General features: G+C 43.9%; 1 long non-coding RNA gene across 1 annotated transcript; it reads left to right on the top strand.

Moving 5' to 3' along the window:
* The first annotated feature begins 98 nt into the window (after window positions 1–98).
* LOC310700760 lies at window positions 99–21955 on the top strand. The gene is made up of 2 exons (XR_014522797.1): window positions 99–295; window positions 21284–21955. It is a non-coding gene; the product is annotated as an uncharacterized lncRNA (long non-coding RNA).
* Window positions 21956–22878: the final 923 nt, after the last annotated feature.

The following is a 22878-nucleotide window of genomic DNA, read 5'->3' as shown; positions in this document are numbered from 1 at the left end:
AGTTGTTATGAGACTATCTGAGGCACAGATAGCTCAAGGTTCATAAGTGGACTGATGGTATATATATAAAAAAAACCTCTTGCTGGATTGCTTGTCGTGCATCACTAGGGTTGACAGCTTTATCTTTGAGGAGGTAGCTGCATTTATTTCTAATTAAGTTCCCAATCTCAATCTATTGTGGAAAAGGGTCTTCAGAAGTGTGTTCTCCCTTTGGCACAGCACAGCGTTTGCCCGATGAGACTGTCAGCGAACAAAACTGTCTGAAGAAGTACCACCTGCCCCCATGGGTATAAAGGTAGGGAAATCTCTCTTGCCGCCATATTCCTACCCCCTATAGTGTTTGCAATTGGCCCTTGATACTCAATCCAGTAGCTTTCCTTTGGGAAAGGAAAGAGATGTGTCCCAGTTGCCTTCCTGCTTCAAAGCACAGTGCAGGAATTGAAGAAAAGCCATTTCTTCATTCCCACAAGTGAATGAATAAAAGTTAAGGCTGAGGAAAAAATGGTGAATATGATATTCCAAGAAAACCACAAATCAGCTTCATATTTTGGAGGCAAGGCAAAGGGCATCTTGGAGATGGAGGGAAAAGGTGCTATGAAAACAAGTAAGTTGTTTGGTTGGCAGTGGAAGGGGAATAGGGTAAAAGTACAGTCTTTGGAAGGGTGAAATGTTCCTCAGCGCCCGGTATCAAATCGAGCTTGCGGATGCCATTTCCAACTCCCCAGAATGCAGTCTCCGTCTTTCCTGCTCACTTTCCCCAAAGCTCTCTGTGGGACCTTTCTGGCATTTACAGAAATCGCTCGTGCATTGTGAAGAGCCATCAGCCAGATCAAGTAGAACAACAATGGGAATTAACATAATTATGTCAAGCAGGCTTCAAGAACTCGGTGAATGGTTGTTGCATAAAACAAAAAGCTTGGGTGGTGAATAGAACCAAGGACAAAGCAAAGTTTTCAGAATTGTAAGCTTCATCAGCATGTGACCTTGAAATTCCGGGTTGTGTCCCCCCCCCCCCCAAATAATAATGCCAAAGCTTTGTGCTAGTTTTGAGCCGTTTTGTGCTGCAAACCCCAGGTTTTGTGCCATCCCCCCCCCCCCACAACCGAGTAATTGACAAAGCAAATCAGGGTCATAAGTTAATGCAAAAAAATCCCACTTTGTCAGAATGACTCCAAATCAGTGCCAAAGTGGTGTGATGGTTTTGTGCCACAAACACTGCTTAGTGTGCAGCCCCTCAAGCTGAGTAACTGACAATCAGGTGTCCATAAAGGTGAAGGGACCCCTGACCATTAGGTCCAATCGTGGACAACTCTGGGGCTGCGGCGGTCATCTTGCTTTATTGGCCAAAGGAGGCGGCTCCATGACAGCTTCCAGGTCATGTGGCCAGCATGACTAAGCCGCTTCTGGCAAACCAGAACAGTGCACGGAAACGCCGTTTACCTTCCCGCCAGAGCAGTACCTCTTTATCTACTTGCACTTTGTGCTTTCAAACTGCTAGGTTGGCAGGAGCTGGGACCAAACAACGGGAGCTCACCCCGTTGCGGGGATTCAAATCGCTGACCTTCTGATCGGCAAGCCCTAGGCTTTGTGGTTTAACCCACAGTGCCACCGGCGACCCTAAAACCCAATCTCGTCCCATAGATGCCAAACCAGTGCCAAAGTGGTGTGCTGAAACTCAAACTGGAGTCACAAGTAAAGGGCCAGAAACCCAACTTTGTCTGACTGGCACCAAACCAGTGCCCAAGTGGTGTGCTGGTTTTGCACAGTTTTGTGCCACAAACCCTGCTTTCTTTGCAGCCCCCCAAGCTGAGCAAGTGACGCTCAAACTGGGGGCCACAGGGACAACCCAAAACCCAACCTTGTCGGTATGACTCCAAACCGGTGCCAAAAAGGCTGGCCCACGGGCAGTGCAGTAGTGGTGACAGCCTTAGTGGTGGATTTATATTCTGCTTCAGTTTGTTATGCTACTACATTATTGCTGTCGGGGGGGCACTATACACGGAGTGGTGGTGGTATTTTGATGAGGATGCTGTCGCTGCTCATAATTTGCACACATGAGCAGCACAGATTCCACAATGATATGCCATGTGGAAGCACCCTACAAGAAGGCTGAGTGTTGCTTTCTAGCTCTGGAGATGGTGCTTGTACAGTGGTACCTCTAGTTACAAACTTAATTCGTTCTGGAGGTGAAGGAATGATGTGGAAAGGTGTGGAGCACACTTCCACCAGCAGACAAGCCACAGCTGTCTGAACATCATGCCCTCTATCTAACCTTTTGCTCTCTTAGTAGTCTGCCTTGCCCTGTCTGTGACCTTTGTCTCTTTCGATTAAACATTGTGCAAGGGGAAAGTGACTCAGTGGAAACAGGTGCCAAAATAACTTTGTACCACCCCTCGATCTCAGGATTGGAAGATGTGTAAAGGTCACAGTCCAAAATGTACCTGACTGGTTTTGCATATTGTGCTAATAAAAAGAGCCTTGGCAGAGCTAGCTGGCGGCTTGCTTATGCACAGCTCACCTGACTCGTGTCCTTCACTTCATGGAGGTCCGTTCTTAACCTGAAACTGTTCCTAACTAGAGGCATGCTTTCACTAATGGGGCCTCTTGCTGCTGCTGTGCTGCCAGCACACGATTTCCGTTCTCATCCTGGGGCAAAGTACTCAACTCGAGGTAACTCTTCCAGGTTAGTGGAGTTTGTAACCTGAAGCATTTGTAACCTGAGGCATTTGTAACTTGAGGTACCACTGTACTAAGAATTAAGGCTGCAACCCTAAACACATTTTCTAGGGAATCAGCTTTGCTGAGCATCATGGGAGTTGTTTTCTGAGTGATGTCTGAAGGGCAGCACTGTGCATCTTCCAGCATTTATTTGTGTATTAAATGTATAACCCTTGGAAGCTGCTTTAGCGCATAGACGATTCTGAGACAGGCCAGTGGCATGACTCTATATATAGAAGCTCCCTAAATTTCCATGATCCAGCAAGGCAGTTTCTGTGTATATTTGACCCCATGAATCTATCTGGCCATAGCATATTATGGCTGGAGTTGGCTGCCATGCTTGCCAGTGGTGCCATCATAAGAGACATTTGGGGCAGAATTCCAGGGCCTCGCTTCACAGCGGATGCCCAAATGCAGCAGGGCTAGCTTACCACATTTAGAAGTGATTGAAGTAATATTCACTACCATCCACAGGCCAAGAAGTTCAGAGTCTGAAATAACCTAGGGTGGATCTACACACAGGGGGGAAACTCACTATAAATAAGTCAAAAATTAAATCATTATAACAAAAGGGGGAAAAACACTATGTAAAAATCGCTTTGAAATTCTTTTTGCTCTCTGGCACCATCTGGTGTTGCATGTTTATAATGAATTTGAAACGTTGTGTTTTACTAATGTAGCTAAGTCCATAACTGCACCACTGATACTTGCTGCTGGAAAGGAAAGTGATGCAATCAATTGCATCTTTGTTACCAGCAAAGGACAGAACTTTGTATAGCTCAACTTACTGCTGCTCTGGACCTGTTGCTCCCATTCCTTTCATTGGGTGGCCTGCAAAGCAGACCCCACCCATCTTACTTCAAACAAGATAAGAGGGGAAAGGCAGTAAACTGCTCTGGCAATGTAAACAAAAGGTGGTCTGAATTCGGTTGTCTTTGTGGCTTGATGATGCTATGGTTTTAATTCTACATGAATGAATACCTCTGGAGAGAAAAGTAAGATCAGCCTTGCACTTTGTGCCATATCTGATGCAGAGGCAGAGCTTTTACAAAAGATGGCTAGCCATTTGTGATTGTGAATGTTGCTGAACAGGATCAGTTAACTTGCCACTAAAGTAGAATCAGGTCACCGAGGTTCATGCGACTACAATCAAAGGAGCAAGTATGTTTTTCTGCTTCTGCTCTGGAAGAGAGGCGAGGCAGACTTAAAAGGCTATGGTTTGAGATAAGGTTGCCTTATTTCCAAAGGCCATCCTTTGCATGGTTTCTGACCCAGCTGTCTTCCTTAACCTCTCTTCCTAATAATGTACAGCCTGTACTTATTGGTTTCTGACCTGGCTCCCCTAATGAGCAGATTTAAATCTAGTTCAGCTACATGAAGGCTTAACAGGATACCTGGCAGTCAGTCAGTGGCAGAACAGGTACTTTTTTAAGAAATGAAAGGGAAGACAAGACAACAGAGATGGAAAAGTTCCAGAATTCGCTCCATGAAATGTACTAGTTGGAAGACCGGTTGTGAACAACACAACAGTTAATCTTACTTTCCTAAGTAATAGGAATTGCAGGCTGATTTCTGGACAGTTATGAGGCAGCAGTAGGCTATCGTCACAAATATTTAAGGAATACTTGAATACTTGAATTCATCCAACATATTAACCCCCCTCCCCCCTCCAAAAATATGCTGCAGCCAGGAAATGTACGTCAAAAATAGCAGGTGATGGGCAGCCAAATATATTGTAATTTTATTCTAAGTCACGTTCAGTTTATTTATTTATTTTGTAAAGAACCAGCTAGCAAGTCTGACCTAATGAGCCTGCCTTCTAATCCCAGTTGTGGAGGGCTGATCGGTAGATAGGGACATTTGGGGGTACGACAAGAGAAATCCACTCTACACATGAGTCAGGTGTACATGATACCATATGCATACTCTCCAACATTTCTCCAATGAAAATAGGGATGTCCTATTCAATAATAATAATAATAATAATAATAATAATAATAATAATAATTTATTATTTTACTATCTACACCCCACTCATCTGACTGGGTTGCCCCAGCCACTCTGGGTGGCTTCCAACATATATAAAAACATAAATAAACATTAAACATTAAAAACTTATCTAGACAGGGATGCCTTCAGATATCTACTAAAGGTTGTATAGTTACTGATCTGCTTGGCTTGGGGATCGCATAACTCCATCCCCTCCAACATTTCTCCAGTGAAAATAGGGATGTCCTAGGAAAAGCAGGATGTTCTGGCATTAAATCAGAAACCGGGATGGCTTCTGTAAATCCGGAACTGTCACCGGAAAATAGAGAGACTTGGAGGGTCTGCCATATGTTCCAGGACTGGCTTTGACCCTGATCCTTAGTTTCAGGCTTCAACCTTGATTGAACACCCAGGGTGAGCACCTTGCAGCTCATGGGCCAAAAACTGGTCTCAAGTAAGAAACATTCCAATAAATCCACATATTGAGACAGGAATGGGTTTATGGGTTTAATTCTGACTGGCCTACTTATGTCCTCCTTGTTTGGCTTGCCCTCTCTTTATCCGTGGCCGAGACTCTCTCAGTCAAGGATATTATTTAACTGGATGTAGCAGGCTGTTTAGAGACTCATTAAAATGCATTGTTTGAGTTGCTAAATGGAAGATGCTGGAACGGATTTACCTTCCAGCAAATCCCCAATGCCCCTCGCCCTGGAACCTACAGATCTGAGCGGAAGCTCCAGAAGCTCCCCTGTGGCCTCTATTCTCCTGCTACCACTAGTCTACTTTGCTCACCCCATGAATATTAATAAGACGGCTGTCTGCTGGGTCAGCTACCTGCCACTTTGAGCCAGAGTGTTTTTGTTTTGCTCTCCTCCCTCAGTACCTTTGGAAACTTGGCTCCCTTTTATCTCGCCGCTACTGGAGCAGCTTTGAACAAGACAGTAAATTTGTGTCAAAAAAAACAAATGTGGTGATGGACAGCCAGATAAAAATTCAGGTGTATAGGAAGGGAAAGCATTTCCCATCTGGCGGCCATTTTGGGACAAGAACATAGGCTAGAATAAGCTTCTTTGAAGTCTATTTGGCCAGAAACAGCAGCACATCTTTACCAATATGAAATAGACACTATATACAGCCTGAGTATGTTGTGCTTTCTGGGATGTACTAGAAACTAGTTAAAAGCCAACATTGACTTCTGGCTGGAGCAGGGAGTTAGAGGCCACTAGCTCAGAAAGCTGTGGAAAATATTTATTTAAGTAAAGCAAATTGGTTTATAAAGCCATTTGTCTGATGTTGTAAGCAATAATACCATGCTGAAATCATATCGACTTGAGAAATAAATATACTAGACCTTCTGTGTCCAATGTTCGAACTGAAGTAATTTACTGGGTTTATTCAATAGTCTCTGAATTACATTTGAAAATAGTTCTTGTTATTTCCAAGTGAATTGAACATGAATTAAGTTTATTTTGCAGTTGGACTTTTGGCATTTTGAAATTTATTTTTAAATTCTAATATATATGGATATATAGGTTTTGTCACACTTTGCGTTTGATAGTTTGGATTTGATATCCCGCTTTATCACTACCCGAAGGAGTCTCAAAGCGGCTAACATTCTCCTTTCCCTTCCTCCCCCACAACAAACACTCTGTGAGGTGAGTGGGGCTGAGAGACTTCAAAGAAGTGTGACTGGCCCAAGGTCACCCAGCAGCTGCATGTGGAGGAGCGGAGACGCGAACCCGGTTCCCCAGATTACGAGTCCACCACTCTTAACCACTACACCACAGTGGCCATTGCATTTACCGTTTTTACCTCTCTGAAAAGTGATTCTGTTATTTAAATTTAAATATCATAATTGTCATGGGAAATATTTAAAACAGTTGTTCAAATTACATTGTGTGTGTGTGTTCTGATGTTTCTAACCTTTCAGTATATTCTACACACTTTAGCAAGCAGCTTGTAAAATTCTGAAGGCTGAGAAAAATGCTGTGGACCACATGAATGAATTGTGAATTGAACTGGAATGTAATTAGTTTATTTTTGATGGGGGGGCAAAGTTGAAATGGAACTAATTCCTTTTGGGGAGGTGAACTGGAACGAATCCCTTTTTTAAAATGAACTTCCCTAAAACTACCTGTAATTCCCTTTCTTCCCTCTTCTCTACAGCTCTTTTTGTTTTAATGAGGATGAACAAAACTGAGGGAAATGCAGGGAAGACTTGTGAGTGTTCACACCTGCATGTTTATCATTTGATTCCTCATCGATTGATGCAGCTGAATGTGTCACTGCCTCCACCAAAAAGCATTGCGTCTGAGGTGATATGGAAGTTCGTCTGTGCCGTTTGATTGGTGAGAGGGCTCATTCACACATGTGAGTCATTCCTCAATGCTGCAGTCATTGTGTGAGGAACATGTGTGTGAAAACTTCTCTTGTGTGTGAGGACTGGGACATAAGCTGGCAAGTAAGAGAATTGATGCCTCGTTCTGCCGAAACTGGAGGTATTAAAAAGGATACTTTCCAACCTCATGTTTTTATTGATATCATCCATTTACTGGCGGCTGTTCAGTGGCAACAGAATGGTGTTTGATCACTAAGCATGTTTCCATCTAGACCCGCATTCCTGAATGGTATCTGAGAATATATCAAGCATGCCACCCTCCACTCATTTGAAAAGGAAAGCATCTCTTTTTCTATGCTTGCTGGAAAGGCTCGCAGTGGGAATTGCAGTTAGCATGGGTGAATCAATGTTAGTCGTTTTGGACTCACAGCTGTCCATGGAGGCGGCAGGTCAATTCTGTGTCCAGGGCAGCTGTCTACAGCTCCATCTGGTACGCTGGCTGAGACCGTACCTGCCCGCGGACTGTCTTGCCAGAGTGGTGCATGCTCTAGCTATCTCTCGCTTGGACTACTGCAATGCGCTCTACATGGGGTGACCTCTGAAGTTGACCTGGAAATTACAATTAATCTAGAATGCGGCATCTAGACTGGTGACTGGGAGTGGCTGCCGAGACCATCTAACACCCATCCTGAAAGACCTACATTGGCTTCCAGTACATTTCCAAGAAGAAGAAGAAGAAGAAGAGTTTGGATTTGATATCCCGCCTTTCACTCCCCTTCAGGAGTCTCAAAGCGGCTAACAATCTCCTTTCCCTTCCTCCCCCACAACAAACACTCTGTGAGGTGAGTGGGGCTGAGAGACTTCAGAGAAGCGTGACTGGCCCAAGGTCACCCAGCAGCTGCATGTGGAGGAGTGGAGACGCGAACCCGGTTACCCAGATTACGTGACTACCGCTCTTAACCACTACACCACACTGGCTCTCAGCACAATTCAAAGTCCAAGCACAATTCAAAGTGTTGGTGCTGACCTTTAAAGCCCTAATAGGCCTTGGCCTAGCATACCTGAAGGAGCGTCTCCACCCCCATCGTTCTACCCGGACACTGAGGTCCAGCGCCGAGGGCCCTCTGGCGGTTCCTTCACTGCAAGATGGCAGAGCTTTCTTCACTGCAAGATGGCAGAGCTTTCCAAACTGTCTGTTGTAACATGTTAGTGTGTAGGCTGTAGTGTGTAGATGTGTCACATGAACACTCCCTGCACTCTTCCTGGGGCTGGAAAGGAGTTAGTTTAACCTCTGGTTTGCTAGTAAAACAAAATTACTGTGTCACAAAATGATGCATGTCTAAAACGTGTGTCACCAACATGAAAATTTTGGAAAGCTCTGCATTATGGTGATGTTTTCTCTGGGGTGTATGATTTGTGATGGCTTGTTCATGAAGAACTGCTGTCATCAAGTAATGAAAATGCATGCATGACCCAGCCTGTATAGATAATAACAAATTTTCAAGCTGCAGAGAGTTAAAAAGCTTTCAGCATATCAGTATCAGGAGAATAGCCTAGTCACCAAGAGCCTTAGGATGGGAAGAGGTTTTTCTGAAATGTTGGCTTCACTTTAATGTCATGACAAATGCGGAGGCAATAAGAAAATGCATTAGTGATGCTTGTCTGAGAAGAAGAATGGATGAGGACTAGATGGTGTTTTAGATGCCTTATGACTCTTGCGGTATTTCTGCAATTGGAGTATAGGGGACCTGTGATTGCCAATCCTGGAGGAGGGAAGAAGTTTAGTTGGAGGAAACTTCCTCTCTTGAACTTAATGTATTCTCCTCCTAGCATCGCCCTACTCCTCTACCCATCTTCCGGCGCTTCCTTCACCGAACTCCCTCACAGTCCCTAGCTCAGTAATTAGTCCCTTGCCAAGTGTCAGGCCCCTGCGATGAGGTCAGTCATGTCACAGGCAATGAGTTATGGCAGGAAAGGCCAGCAATTTTGCAGGCCTTGTAGCTTCTCATTAGCTTTTGAGCAAGAGAAACTGGCAAGAGGTACATACTCAACAGTGCTTGCGGCTGAAATGTGATGGTTACCTAACCCTGCTTAAATAGTATGGATCTTAACAAGCTAGGGCTTTCTGTCCACTGAAACCTCCAAAGTTTAGGGTAAAGGGCACGTACTGGAGGGGAAGTGGTGAGTTCCCAAAGGGAACAATTTAGGAGTTGTCATGTGCAGCAAAACTCGGTAGCAAGTACCGCCATCTTCTTCACCTGCAACCTGAATTTCAAGGTGCCACCCTAATACTGCTTATGTGTATCATGCCTGCATCTTAAGGACTTCAAGCCTTGTAGCACGTTGCTTGTATAATGACCTCCCACCATATGTCAAAGAGAAAAACAACTACCAGACTTTTAGAAGACATCTGAAGGCAGCCCTGTTTAGGGAAGCCTTTAATGTTTACTGTTTAATGGATTATTGTATTTTAATATTCTGTTGGAAGCCGCCCAGATGGGTGGGGTATAAATTAATTATTGTTGTTGTTGTTGTTGTTGTTGTTGTTGTTGTCGTTGTTATTGTTATAGCTCACTGCTAATTACTCTCCTGTTCTCTGACCAATCAGGTCTCTGCATCACTCTAGCAGTTCTAATCCAAAAGTATAGCTATGCCAAAGAGGTTGCCCCCATCTGTCTCTGGGCAACAAAATCACGTGGCTGACATTTGACTGTTAGAAGGATTGCCTCTTTTCAAGCCCCTGCTTGGAAAACTCCTACTCCACCTGTTGTTATGAGGCCTATTCAGCAGTCTCAGTATAGAATGAGTAGGGCTGCCTGGAAGTGCAGTTTGAGCATGCTCAGTCTTGTTTCCTTGAAGGCAACACCCACACCATTGGGCTCAAGCAGTCTCTTCTTTGTAGTATAAATGTTTTTGTTTTGTTTTTTTACTTATACTTTTCTCCCAGCAGAGATGCAATTGTGTGGCGAGGCCCCGGGCCCCACAGTTCCTTCAGAAATAAACACACAGACACGAAAATGTTGGGTTAATGGGGTCAATTAGGCCACGACTTTACTGGTTACAGATGTGAGCAGTTTGGCTTAGGCAATTGGGTGAAGCAAGACTATATCCTGACTCCTGCCTATCTGCAGGAGTCCCGTAAGGGTCAACCACTGATAGGGGAGCCCTATGATGTACATCAATTGAGCACCCACAGGGTCACCGACGGAGGAGACGAATGGAGGCTGCCCTACCCAGCTGTGCTGCCGTTTAATCACCACGTGGCCACACACCCCGCCTAACCCGATTGGTCAGCCGGGGATGTGTGTGACGCGGTGGCTGGGAGTCCTAATGGCATGGGCAGAATTCCTCCGTCCACAGTCGGGTCACTGGGAGGTCCTGGGTCTCCGCCAACAACGCAGGCTCCCCCTCCAAAAAGGGGAGCCGTTCTGTGACAGAAGAGACTCTTTTTGAACCAAGATAAGACACTTTTCAGTTTGGTTAGCTGCTAACTGAACTGCAATGCTTAAATGTTCGCAGTTATCTTTGCGAGGGACAAGGATGGGGAGAAAAACAGGATGACGAGGCCATGCCCTTTTGACCTCCTAGCAGCCCCAAGAGGTCTGGGGGCCACCAGCCGCCATGGCTGCTTCCCAGAATTGTACATTTGCCTTCTGCAATAGCGCTGCTGCACTTTATGAGCTGCTTGCAGGTTTTATGCTATTTCCCTGCAGAGAAATACATCCTTTGCTGGAAATCTGCTATGTGTGAAGCTGTCCTCAGATGCTGCTCCTGTTTCTTTTCCCAGCAGCAGCCAGGTACTGACGGGCTATAGCAGCAAGTAGCACAGAAATAGGGTCTATTGTGCAAACTCATCAAGTCAAAACCGATGCAGTTAGATTTGCCACCTCCTGGCCTCAAAGGGTCTCCCTCTGCCTTTAATAGTTCAGTGATGGAGAAACCTGGCAGTCTCTCCATCTTCCATTAATGCTGTAATGTAGTGGAAGGGCAGCTTCTGCTAAATGGTGTCCATTGAAGCAGCTATTAAAGGGGGGATATTTATTTATTTATTGAATCCCATTCTTCAGCAAAACAAAAACAAAAAACAGCTTCCAGAGCAGTTTACAAATCACAAGCCTGCCCCTGCCCTTGGGCTTACAGTCTAAAAAGACACAGCACAAAAGGACTGTTGATTGGGATGGAGGAGGAGATAAGCAAATTCAGATACAAGTTCTTAGTTACGAGTTCTAATGACCGGATGGGATGGAAACAGTTCAAGAAGAGACAGTCCAAAAGTTGCTGGTCTCTCCACTGTACCTGCATCCCTCCTCTTGCTGCCTCTACTGCAACTGGATGTAAAGGAATATAAACCAATTTTGGCCCTGGATGTGGCACTCCTATATCCATTTGATGAGATATCCTATACAGCCCAGTTGGAGTCTCTTCCTGTAATGAAATTGCAGTTGTGTGCTTACTCAGGGTGTACGACTTGTACTGGGCATATCAGGGCTGGTCTCCTTTTAAAAAACACGGCATAGTTCTAATTATCTCCCAACTGCATAGTATGTACCGTCTAATGCTTCTTTGGCTAAAGAGTTCTCTGGTTATTTTGGATCAATATGTGAAGCTCAACCTTTCATACAAATCTTTGCCAAAAAGCCCACAGCCCCTGCTCTTCTTCAGCACTGAGGTGCTTCCAGTTTTGTTTTTTTTCCTAATTCCTTGTCACCATGTTGCTAGACTCTGTGTGAAATCTGTCCCCCATGCCAAAGTCATGGAAGTAAAAGTGCATTCCAGCATTCTCAGTGTCACTAGAAATTACTCAGTGTTACTAGTAGTAGATAGGTAGCCGTGTTGGTCTGCCATAGTCAAAATAAAAAAAATTCCTTCCAGTAGCACCTTAAAGACCAACTAAGTTAGTTCTTGGTATGAGCTTTCGTGTGCATGCACACTTCTTCAGATACACTAGAAATAGCAAATGGGGTCTTTGTGGCTGTTTTGTAACACCACTGTAGCTCAACCCAGAAGGACTAGTTTCTAGCCTGTTTTAGATCAAAGTTGTTCGCTAAACCACATTAGCGGAATTTGAATTCCTGCAAACATAGATGGACAGGCAGAGTGACTTTTCTAAAGTTGAAGCACAAGAGGGAATGTGGTGCCTCAGAACGTGTTTTCTAGAATGAAGTCCCAATGTTCTTCTACCTAGTATTTTGGTGGGTAACCCGCCAGTGGGACTAAAAGATAGAAGGCATCTGCGTGAGAGCCAGTGTGGTGTAGTGGTTAAGAGCGGTAGTCTCGTATTCTGGGGCACCGGGTTCGCGTCTCCGCTCCTCCACATGCAGCTGCTGGGTGACCTTGGGCCAGTCACACTTCTTTGAGGTCTCTCAGCCCCACTCACCTCACAGAGTATTTGTCGTGGGGGAGGAAGGGAAAGGAGAATGTTAGCCGCTTTGAGACTCCTTAAAGGGAGTGAAAGGCGGGATATTAAATCCAAACTCCTCTTCTTCTTCTTCTGTGAGGGAACCAGTACTGGAGGATTTGGTCCTCAAATGTCACATGTGTGCTGATATAGAACAACATTATTTAGAGCCCCTTTTAAAAAGAATGAAGTACTAGGAAGTGAAAGAGAAATTGGGCTTTCTGTTGCAAGCACCAAACCAGCATGGGACTTGGAGGGTTGCTTCGTTCGCAGTAAAGGCAGGTAAATGCAGAGAAGAATTTTTGGATTCTTTTTCTGTTATTTGTCAAGGAGCTATGAAGACACAAAAATACTAAATGTATCTCCTGTTGGATGGATGGATGGATGGATGGATGGATGGATGGATGGATATGAATTCGAATTCCTGGATGTCAAGATCCAAGTTTGAGGTGAAAGAACCCCAGCAGAGTTTTAAAGTCACAAAATATGCAGCAAAGTAAATCATGGAGATAAAGGCTATTAGACCTTTAAAATATGTGCCCCTCCAAGTGAGTTCCAAAATGTCCCCTTAAAAGTTTTCTTTCCATAGTTTTCCTCTTCCCCCAGCATAGGAAAAAGACCACATGTTTGGTAAGTTACAAAATGGTTTACTTACACATTCTCCAAAGGTCAGATTCATGTGCTTCAGACAAGGTTGCACAGACAGTAAAACATAGCTTAGTTACAAAGCAGTGAAGGTTCCTAAATTATTGGTATAGGAACTCAAGAGTGGCTAATGAGAGCCATGTGGTTGAGCTGGAGCAACCAGCTCAAACCTCTTCACGCAATGAGCTTCTCTAGTTCATCCCAAGGTGAGGAGAAGTGGATATAGCTAACCCTGGCAGGACAGCTTACTCTATGGTATTAACCCTTTCATGCAGTTATTAGACTTAATCATGTTGGTTATATGAGGCCAGTTATCCCACATCTTCTCATGTCATCTCCATATATATGTGTGTGTGTATGCGCACATGTGCGCGCACACACAAACATACTTCTGTTTCTTTTTAAACAAAGCTCTGTTTATTTTAAGGATATGTATATATTTTATGTAACTGCTATGCTTTTAGGAAAGTTTTGGTACTTTGTATGTCCTGGAATGGACTTACACAATAAACTTTATTCATTTGTACTTCAGATAAATCATAGATATCAATGTGCCTTAATTATGTCTATTCAATAAACAACACTTTGAACAGAATTTTAAATAGCTTGGTTGGGCCTGAGGATCTGGAATTAGAAAGGCTGAGTATTCATGATACTTAGGGACTTCTCTTAAATTCTTGAGAATGTAGGTTTGCCTATGATTGATTAGTAAGTTACCTTGACCTTTGTAAAGACAGCTTCATTTTATTTAAGACAGAACATATATATGCGCTGAAGGAAAAAACTATTATAAATATAACATTTAAAGTTAACTTCTCCCCTGATTAGACAAACTTCAGGAAAACTTTCCCATTGGAACCATACCATTTTTTTAAAAAAATCTTGACGTGTCATTATAGTAGGTTTGCTATGTCAGAATTCTTCAGATTGCCTGGAGGGAAAAACCCTATTGAAATCCCTCAAGCTCCATAACAAATGTCATGTAATTTATGATTGGTTGGTAAATTGTCATTTGCTGGTAAGACTCTGGCATACAATAAGACCAAACAAAAAGAAAGAAGAAAGAAAGAAAAAGATAGGTGGGCTGATTCTGATGTTTCACCACAAGTTTTGCTTTCTTTAAAAAATTCCATATTCATAAGAAACTGTTTTATTACAAAATTATAATATTTTGAGGGATAGAAAAACCAGTTTCCCTTTCAATTCTGGTTAATTTTCCTCAGTCTAACAGTAAAATCCAATCCGTACTGGGGAAATGTTATTTTTTTCCATATGGGCTGCCAAGTAAAGGGAGTCAGGTCAGACTAAATCCCTGGCTCTTAAGAGTCTGTCTGTTCCTTTGACCCTTCCCCCCAAGTCTTGGGTCTTGTCCTCACTCAACCGAAGCCTTCCATCTGCTCTGCCATCCCCAGATTTAATGGGCTTTAGCTCTGGAGAGTAAAATTCCCTCCCTCCCTCCCTCTCTGCCACTTTCTTAATAGACCTATGGCTCTGACAAGGATGTCTTTCTGGTTTCTGTATTGCTTGTTGCTGTGGAAGGAGGAGAGAGCGTCAGGTAATCATCTGCCATATAGCTTATTCAACAGAGGCCCTCTGCTGGTCTGCACTTTGCCTTCAGGTCATATATCCAGCAGTGCACTTAGGTAATGTTAAACTTTGGACTTAATAGTCTTATGGGTCTGGGAGGAGAGGCTTTTCAGATGTTACTTGTATTACCTCATTTCAAAATGTAGTAACCCAGCCCTGCTGCATTGGGGAGCCGTCCTGCTCATTCTTCTGAAAGAGCTCCTGGACCTTCTGCCCTGGTGACACTCCTGCAAATGCACTGGCCTTTACTCACACTGATTTTGAGTGTCCGAGCTTCACCGATCAATGGCAAGGTGTTTGCATACTGCAAGTGATTCCTACCGATGCCTTTAACTGTATATGATGGCTACCAGCTGGTGCTATTGTATAAAACATAACAATATTGATGTAAGAGGTGGGGGGGAGTATTATTTGAGCTGCTAGGCGAGTCGTGCTGCTCTTGTAGACGAAGGGAATGGGAGGGAAGGGAAGAAAGCCGAAACATGAAAAGAACCCCCTCTTCAAAGCATTCCCCAAACCTTCTCATCTTCTTTGCCTCTCACTTCCATACTAATTCCTCCTCCTTGCTTGCCCGCTTCCTTCCAGAGTGGAAAAGCCATCCCATATCCCAAACATTTCTCATCCTCATGGTGTAGAAATCTTGGCTCCTCTGACAACTGGGGGAATGGATGGGGCACAGTAATACTGCCTTCCCTCTATGCATATGGAAGGACAAAGTGCCTGTTTAGGACTAGTGACAATAGGCTGGTGATTGCTGACAGCAACAAAGTCTGCATCACCAAATAATTGCATTGGCTACTTCCGTAGGAAGGTTGTGCTTAGGAACCCAGCTGAACCAGCCCTAATAGCCAATAATACCTGATGGGATTCTAATGGCAACCCCACCCCCTGCCTACACGGGCTATGCTTGCTTATTTTGTCATATTATCAGTTTGCCTGGAAGTGTGCTGTTTTAGTATAATGTACAGGACACTGCACAGTATAAGCAATTGAGACAGAGTTCAGTGACCCAAAGAGCTTGCAGTCTAAAGGGTGAGCATATAGACAGAGGAAGGTCAGGGATGAGAGAAGCAAAGGAAAACAAAGGATGGAATGAGCAAATTCAGGGGGAAATGTTTATGGATGTGAGGAAGTCACCCTCACCACCCTCTGAGAATAAAATAAATAAAATGAAAGCTCATACCAATAACTAACTTAGTTGGTCTCTAAGGTGCTACTGGAAGGATTTATTTTATTTTATTATTTATTTTGTTTTGTTTTGACTACAGCAGACCAACACAGCTACCTACCTGTAACTAGAACCCTCTGAGAAACAATGCTAGTCCTATTGGGATTCTTCTTTGTTTAGCTTTCCTTGAAATCCCTCTTGTGTTTCTCCTGAAGAGGAACCTTCAAAGCTACCTTGAAACTTTGCTTGAGGCAAAATTCAGTAGCAAGTCAAGTCCCAAACCTGATCAAGTTTGCCCACTGCAGGGAGAGTTTCCTCCAGATATCCAGTGCTGGTGAAAGGCCTTTGAGAATACCCATGGAGAGGAACAAGCAAGAGCTTCCTTTGAATGGAAAAGCTGGGTTTTGTATAGACTATCCGCTGTTCTCCTTGTCTAAAATAGACAAGGGAAGAAAGAATGGGCTCAAAGTGTTACTGATCACATTTAGCCTGGATGTCAGGGGAAATGGACTCCCTGTTAAGAGTGGAGGTACATTGGAATGGGTTGCTTAGGAATGTGGTACAATCATCACTAGAAGAGCAGGCTAGACAAGTTTATGGCTAGATTAGTTTAGATAGTAGCAATATAATTGGACTGGATCATACCATTTCCAGCCATATGTTCAACTCTGAAGCTGAATGTACATAGACAAAGGTAGTTTTAAGCACGTTCATATGTCTGACAGGGGAATGGACTTGATTAAATCCCTTCCACCTCTGATTCTATAGCTCCTTCCTAGCAGAAAGTATCACGTAGTTGAGCATGCTTGCGGATGCTCAGAAAGCTACAATCATGCACCGGGGAAATAAGTGTAAATGAATGCTGGCGAGAGAGAGATAGAATGTGAGGGGAAAGGTCCTTAGATCAAAAGTAAGAGTTACTGGCAGGAGTCTTGAGCAAAAAATTAAATGGAATAGCACATTCCAGTAACTATGTTTCATGAATCAGTCTGCTAGATCTGTGGCTCCCAAGCATTTTGACTTTCAGTCTTGTTTCCTAAGACTTGTTGGCATGTCAAAATGGAATAAATAATTTTGAGGAGACACAGGATTGCATGAGCCTTTTGAACATGTCAGTATTCGGTTGCATTTTGAGGTGCTAAAAATACAATCTAAATACTTGGTGACACCTTCCAGATATCACTTCTGGGGTCGTGAAGATAGCACACTCCATCTGACTCATAAAACACCAATCATCAGATGTGATGTGGGCAAGAGACAGGATGATCAGCAAGTGTTCCATTTAGGTTGTCATGAAACCTTCCTATACAGCTGGCGATTACTAGGAAACAAGAGTTTTTACCTTTTGTTGTGGCATACATACAGTCATTTAGAAGAATATACAGAGAACGTACCCAGCCTGTGGACTGATTAACTCTTACACGTTTTGCAAAGCTTAAAGGTCCCAGTTTTGAATGAATCCCATTTTCGTGATGTGAGAAAGCACTCACTGTTCCAAGCTTCACTATGCCAATGGAATCATTTCATCTGAGTGGCATAGTGTCTGTTCTTCTCCAAGGCAGCAAGAAATCTATATTTTTACACCGGTGATGAGAATGTCATTGTGAATTCTGGATGTTTCAGGCTCTGCTCATTTGAACGAGTGGCATGGGAGTCAAAGTGTAGTATGGTTATGCACTGAAATAATTGGGAAATAGTGTCATGCAACCTGACTATAGGGAAAGAGAGTCTGGGGTCTGATAGCAGTGTAATGAGTGCTGCACATATATCTGGGGTAAGTGGAAGGAAAGGAACTTTGTGGAGGAAACATGAAAAGACAGGACTGAAGTGAAATTGCTAGTAGATAAGGAAAGGAAGGCTTGGGGTGTATTTTAGAAGGACCTCAATATTTCAAAGTATTGCATTTAATGTGTACACAAGTGGCCTATTCATTCAAATGTGAGGTATATAGTTTTTAAAAAACTAAAATCATCCAACGCACACAAACATTTAGGCCACAGCTTTTTATTTCCTGCCAGTGAGAAATAAAATGGTCAGCATGCAGTTTTATCTGGAAGGACAGATCTTGAAGCTGAGGCTCCAATACTTTGGCCACCTCATGAGAAGAGAAGACTCCCTGGAAAAGACCATGATGTTGGGAAAGATTATTGAGGGCACAAGGAGAAGGGAACGACAGAGGACGAGATGGCTGGACAGTGTTCTCAAAGCTACCAGCATGAGTTTGACCAAACTGCGGGAGGCAGTGGAAGACAGGAGTGCCTGGCGTGCTCTGGTCCATGGAGTCACGAAGAGTTGGACACGACTAAATGACTAAACAACAACAACAAGTGCCTCTTCATGATAGCTCTCTACCTCTGCACTGTCAGCCTCTTTGGAAGTCATCTAAGTTGGTTGTCATCACCACATCTTGCAATAACAAATTTCACTGGGTGGGATCCAACGTAATGCTATCACAGTTGTTCCATCAGTACAAGCATTTCTGCTTGCCCGATGGAATGCTCTCCCCTCTCCTCTCCCTGTGCACTGTTCTGGGGGGCTCTTCCAACCTTTCAGAGTGGATTGGGGGGTGAGGAACTAGGGGGAGTTGGGGGGAAGCTCCACTGTGCTAGCAGGAGCCCTTGTGCCGATGGCTTCTGACCCACTGGGTTAGTTGAATGCAGCCCATAGTTTAACTCGCAGTCCCAGCCTCATTTTATGCAACTGCTAATTCCTCCTAAAGCTGCCCCCTTCCACCCCACAATAGTTCTCTCTGTCCTGTTCATTTCCTCCTTACTTCTCCCGGCTTTTTTAAAGTGTTCCTCTTTCTTTCTACATAGTTTCCAAACAATTGGGAGGGACAGTATTTTTTGGGTAGTAAAAATTAATTGATTTCTGAAAATTCATTTACTGGTTCCATGACTTGAGAGAAAGAATCCCCCTCCCAGCTGTTTGAGAACAAATGGTTAGGTTTCTGCTATATGTGCGTGCTTGCATGTGCATTTATGCATTGCAACATTAAAGTCAGGAACTGCTTTCACTTGCTTTCCAGAATAGTAGTTGTGTTGGTCTATTGTACTAAAAAACAAAACAAAAATCATTTGTATACGTATTTGAAAATGACCCACCAAACCCATTAATGCTTGCTTCTGAGCAACCCTGTGTAGTATTGGAAATTCTAATCTGAGTTAACCTTGGTGAAAACTGAAACCTGGATTAGTCTAGCCTGGATTAATTAATCCAGAACACTTTTGTCTCTGGTTCAACCCATCATTGGCTCTGACACTGGCCGCTACTAGCATGTGACCCCCCCCCAACATATTGCCCCACAGGAATGTGGACCTCTGTGGGAGGGCTAGGGGGATTTCCCATCTCTGTATTAGTCCATGGGATGAAGACGGCATGCTTTTCATCATAGTAACCCTTGTCAGTGCTAAGCTAAGAGTGCACTTTTAAAGCATCACGGGGTGACTTCTGCTGTGGTGCCTGTGACTGGCATTCTTTCCCAGCAGATGGAACACTGGGCTGCAACAAAAACAACCCTCTCCCTCTCTCCCCCAGTTTCTGTGGAGAATCATCTGGTTGGAAGCCAGACACCATTGTATGGAAAGAGCAAACAGGCGTGGTGGGGGTGGCGGTGGCAGAAGAGAAGGCGGATGGGAGCTCTGTCAGAAACACAAAATAAGCTCTGCATTTTGCCACATAAAAATAGCATTTTAGTTGCAAAAGTAACCACTCCTGGTCATGAAAAGGCTGTCCTTAGAAACAGTACTTTTAAAATTATTATTGAGGCCCTGTTTGGCCATAAATGTTTGTGTGAGAGAAGCAGCAACAGTGGTTCAGCTGCAAGTCTGTGCACCCTTACCTTGGAGTAAGCCCCACTGAAACGCCAGGGATTACTTCTCAGTAAACATGTTTAGTACTGAGCTGTGTTTTTCTGAAGGATTACCACGTGAACCTGCAGCAAAATGTTGCAGTACACCGTCACATCCTAGCAGGAGGGTGCCTGCTCATATTTCCAGTCAACCATGCCTTCCTGCAGGTTTTCTGGTACATTCCTACTTGCCTACTTAGCATGCCCAGTCCCCTTTTGGACTGGGCTGGGGGCAGGAAGTTGCCCCCTTGTGAGTTTTGTTCTGTAAATGTACTACTGCAAACCTTGGGGTTTCCCTAAGCATGCTGATACCTCTCGGTTGTCCCTCAGCGGCTCCAGTCCTATCAGCACTTACCACTTGAGTTGACTACTATTATTAATGATAATTTTATTATTTATACCCCGCCAATCCAGCTGGGTCGCCCCAGCCACCCCAGACAGTTTCCAACACACATAGAAACATAATAAAACATCAGACATTAAATACTTCCCTATACAGGGCTGCCTACAGGTGTCTTCTAAAAGTTATATAGTCATCTATCTCCTTGACATCTGATGGGAGGGCATTCCTCAGGGAGGGTGCCACTACTGAGAAGGTCTTCTGCCTGGTTCCCTGTAACTTTTCACAGGAGTTGGACCTCAGTGTCCAGGCTGAACAATGATGGTAGAGAGGCACCTTCAGGTATAAGGGGCCAAGGCTGTTTAGGGTTTTAAAAGTCAGCACCAACACTTTGAATTGTGCTCAATTTAGAGCACAGCTTAGAGGGAGCCATTGAGATGTGGATATTATATTTGTCTGTAAATTGTTTTGTGTCTGCGTTACCTTTAAGCATGTCTGTAAATACCTAGAAAAAGCAGAGGTGTTGCTCACATTCATTTCTCCTTCTCACGATTGCCATCTGCTTTTGGTCCCATAGGTCCTAGTATCCCATGAATCACTATGACAACATGTTTGAGTTTTCTATCTCTGTTGTAGGGTATGGTCCAAAAAAAGGCAATTGGAATCATTAAAGTGACACACCAACCCTTTCATTCTTTTGCACTCTCAAGAAATGTAAGGCATCACTGATACTGAAAAAACCATATCATATCATTGACCATCTCAATGGAATCACACTTGTGTTTTTACCCAGAGGCACAAGCTCCCCTGTAAAACTAAAATCTTGCCACATCTTCAATATATGTATGCATTCAGGAAAGCATGTCAAGAGAAGGTTGTGTTCAAAATATCAGGTGGCCTGGCTGATTGCTTACTCTTAATTACATGCCAGTTCCCTGTTGAAGGCCAGCACTGCTCACCTGGCTGCCCAGCTTCTCATGTGAAACAACTGTGTGATTAATGGAGTTGACAAACACACCCAGCATCCACTGAGTGTGCCACTCACAGTCGGCATTGCAAGCCCCAGGGTGAAACGAAAAATGTACCCAAACCACTATATCCTGGAAATGTTGAACACTGCAAACTCCTCTGTTCCATCCTCTATGGTCTTCAATCCTTCTGGTTCTTGAGCAGCAGAAACATGCAAAGGTGGTGCCAAGGAAGAAAAGTTGCTCCTTTTTGCTAATAAAGCAAACGTTCTTCTGTTACAGAGATCTGCTCAAGACAGCTACATACTGGGCAGTAGTCACAGGAATCCACTTTCTCAAAGTTGTTTTCTGGGCGAGGTCTTCTATCCCTTTGCTGAATCCTCAGTTTCCCTCTGTTGGCCCGTTATTATTGGGTGAATGACTTGTGCAACCTCTATTAGCGGATGTAATAATTGGAGTTGAGTAGGACTGAGTATATTCCCTATGTTCCTTCCTCTCACCAAAGGGAGGAAGCTGACAACACTGGCTATTTCATTCAACCAGGGATGTACCCTCCAGATGTTGGACAGCTCCCATCATACCTTACTATTGGTCATGCTTCCTGGAGCTGGTGGGAGTTGTAATTCAACAATACCTGGAGGGTACCACATTAGCTATCCCTGCCATTTCATCCTCATTGCCACTGCCCTCCACAGGTAGGCTTGCTGGCATCCAGGTTTTAATTTTTGGTTCCAGGTGAAGACCTTTTTATTTGCCCGGGTGTTTTAATCTTTGTGTGTGTTTTGTTATGCTGCGTTGTATTAATGTTTTAGTGCTGGTAGCTTTATTTAATTTGCTTTTATGTTGTGCTTGGCGTTTTCCTTTTGCTGGTTTTAAGCTGACTGTCAACCGCTCAGAGAACATTTGTTGTTGGACAGCATACAAATATTGTAAATAAATTAAATTTGCACCTGTTGCTGAAATTCTGGCTGCATGTGCTCCAAGCATTTGCAGATTTGTTTGGAATTATTCCTCAGGAAAGAAATATACACTGCTTTGCTTCCTAAGAATAAGAGGCCTTCTCCCTTCCTCTCACTCCACCAAAATCCCTCCTCCTTAGTGAGCAATGTGCATAGAACCATTTAAAAAAGAAATAGGGCAAACTCTGACATCAAGCTCTCTTAGAGAGTAGAGGCTTTACGTTAGGGTCACATGCACATAATGAAGGAGAGCCAGGTTTCAAGATGCTGTTTCCCTGACAACCAGAAGGCAGGGATGAAAGAGAGAGACGGGAGGTGACTTTTCAGAGATGTCATTAACTGGCTCTGCCAAAGTGGAAGTTGATGTGGAGTCTCTGGGGCTCTCAGGGACATAATAGGACTAGTGCTTGTCTGTGTAGCATGACCATAGCTGTCCTAAATCACACTTGGAGATCCCACCCACTTCTTTGGTGTTCCCTCACTTGCATCTCCTAGTCTCTGCTGCTGAGAGGGAGATACGCAATATCATCACTGAAATGCTAGTTCACCCCTCTTGCTTTGTCCCTCTGGTCTCTTGAAATACCAGTGCCAGCGAAAGAGGTCAAGAACAGGGGCAGGCTGCATGAGACAAGCGCCAAGGGATCAACCAATTTGTTTACAGCCCTGTAAAGGGTTCAAGTCATTGAGACAGGGGATGAGAAGATATGTTGCTCAGTCCTCTTATCCCAATATAGGGTTGGGCCAGAAAAAAAACAAGTAAGAGGTATGTGCAGGAGATCAGCTGGATAGAGATGAAAGCAAAACTGGGCATCCCAAAGCAGCAAAAGCTGGCAACCCTAATTGTTTAGACAGAAGAACTGGCAGGAAAAGGGAGATTACCACAGGCAATGGTCATCTGGTTCACTTGGCTAGAGAGCA

This window comes from Podarcis liolepis, assembly GCF_965112155.1.
Source record: "Podarcis liolepis genome assembly, chromosome: 2".
Classification (NCBI taxonomy): domain Eukaryota; kingdom Metazoa; phylum Chordata; class Lepidosauria; order Squamata; family Lacertidae; genus Podarcis; species Podarcis liolepis.
This window is presented reverse-complemented; position numbering and strand designations above follow the sequence as displayed.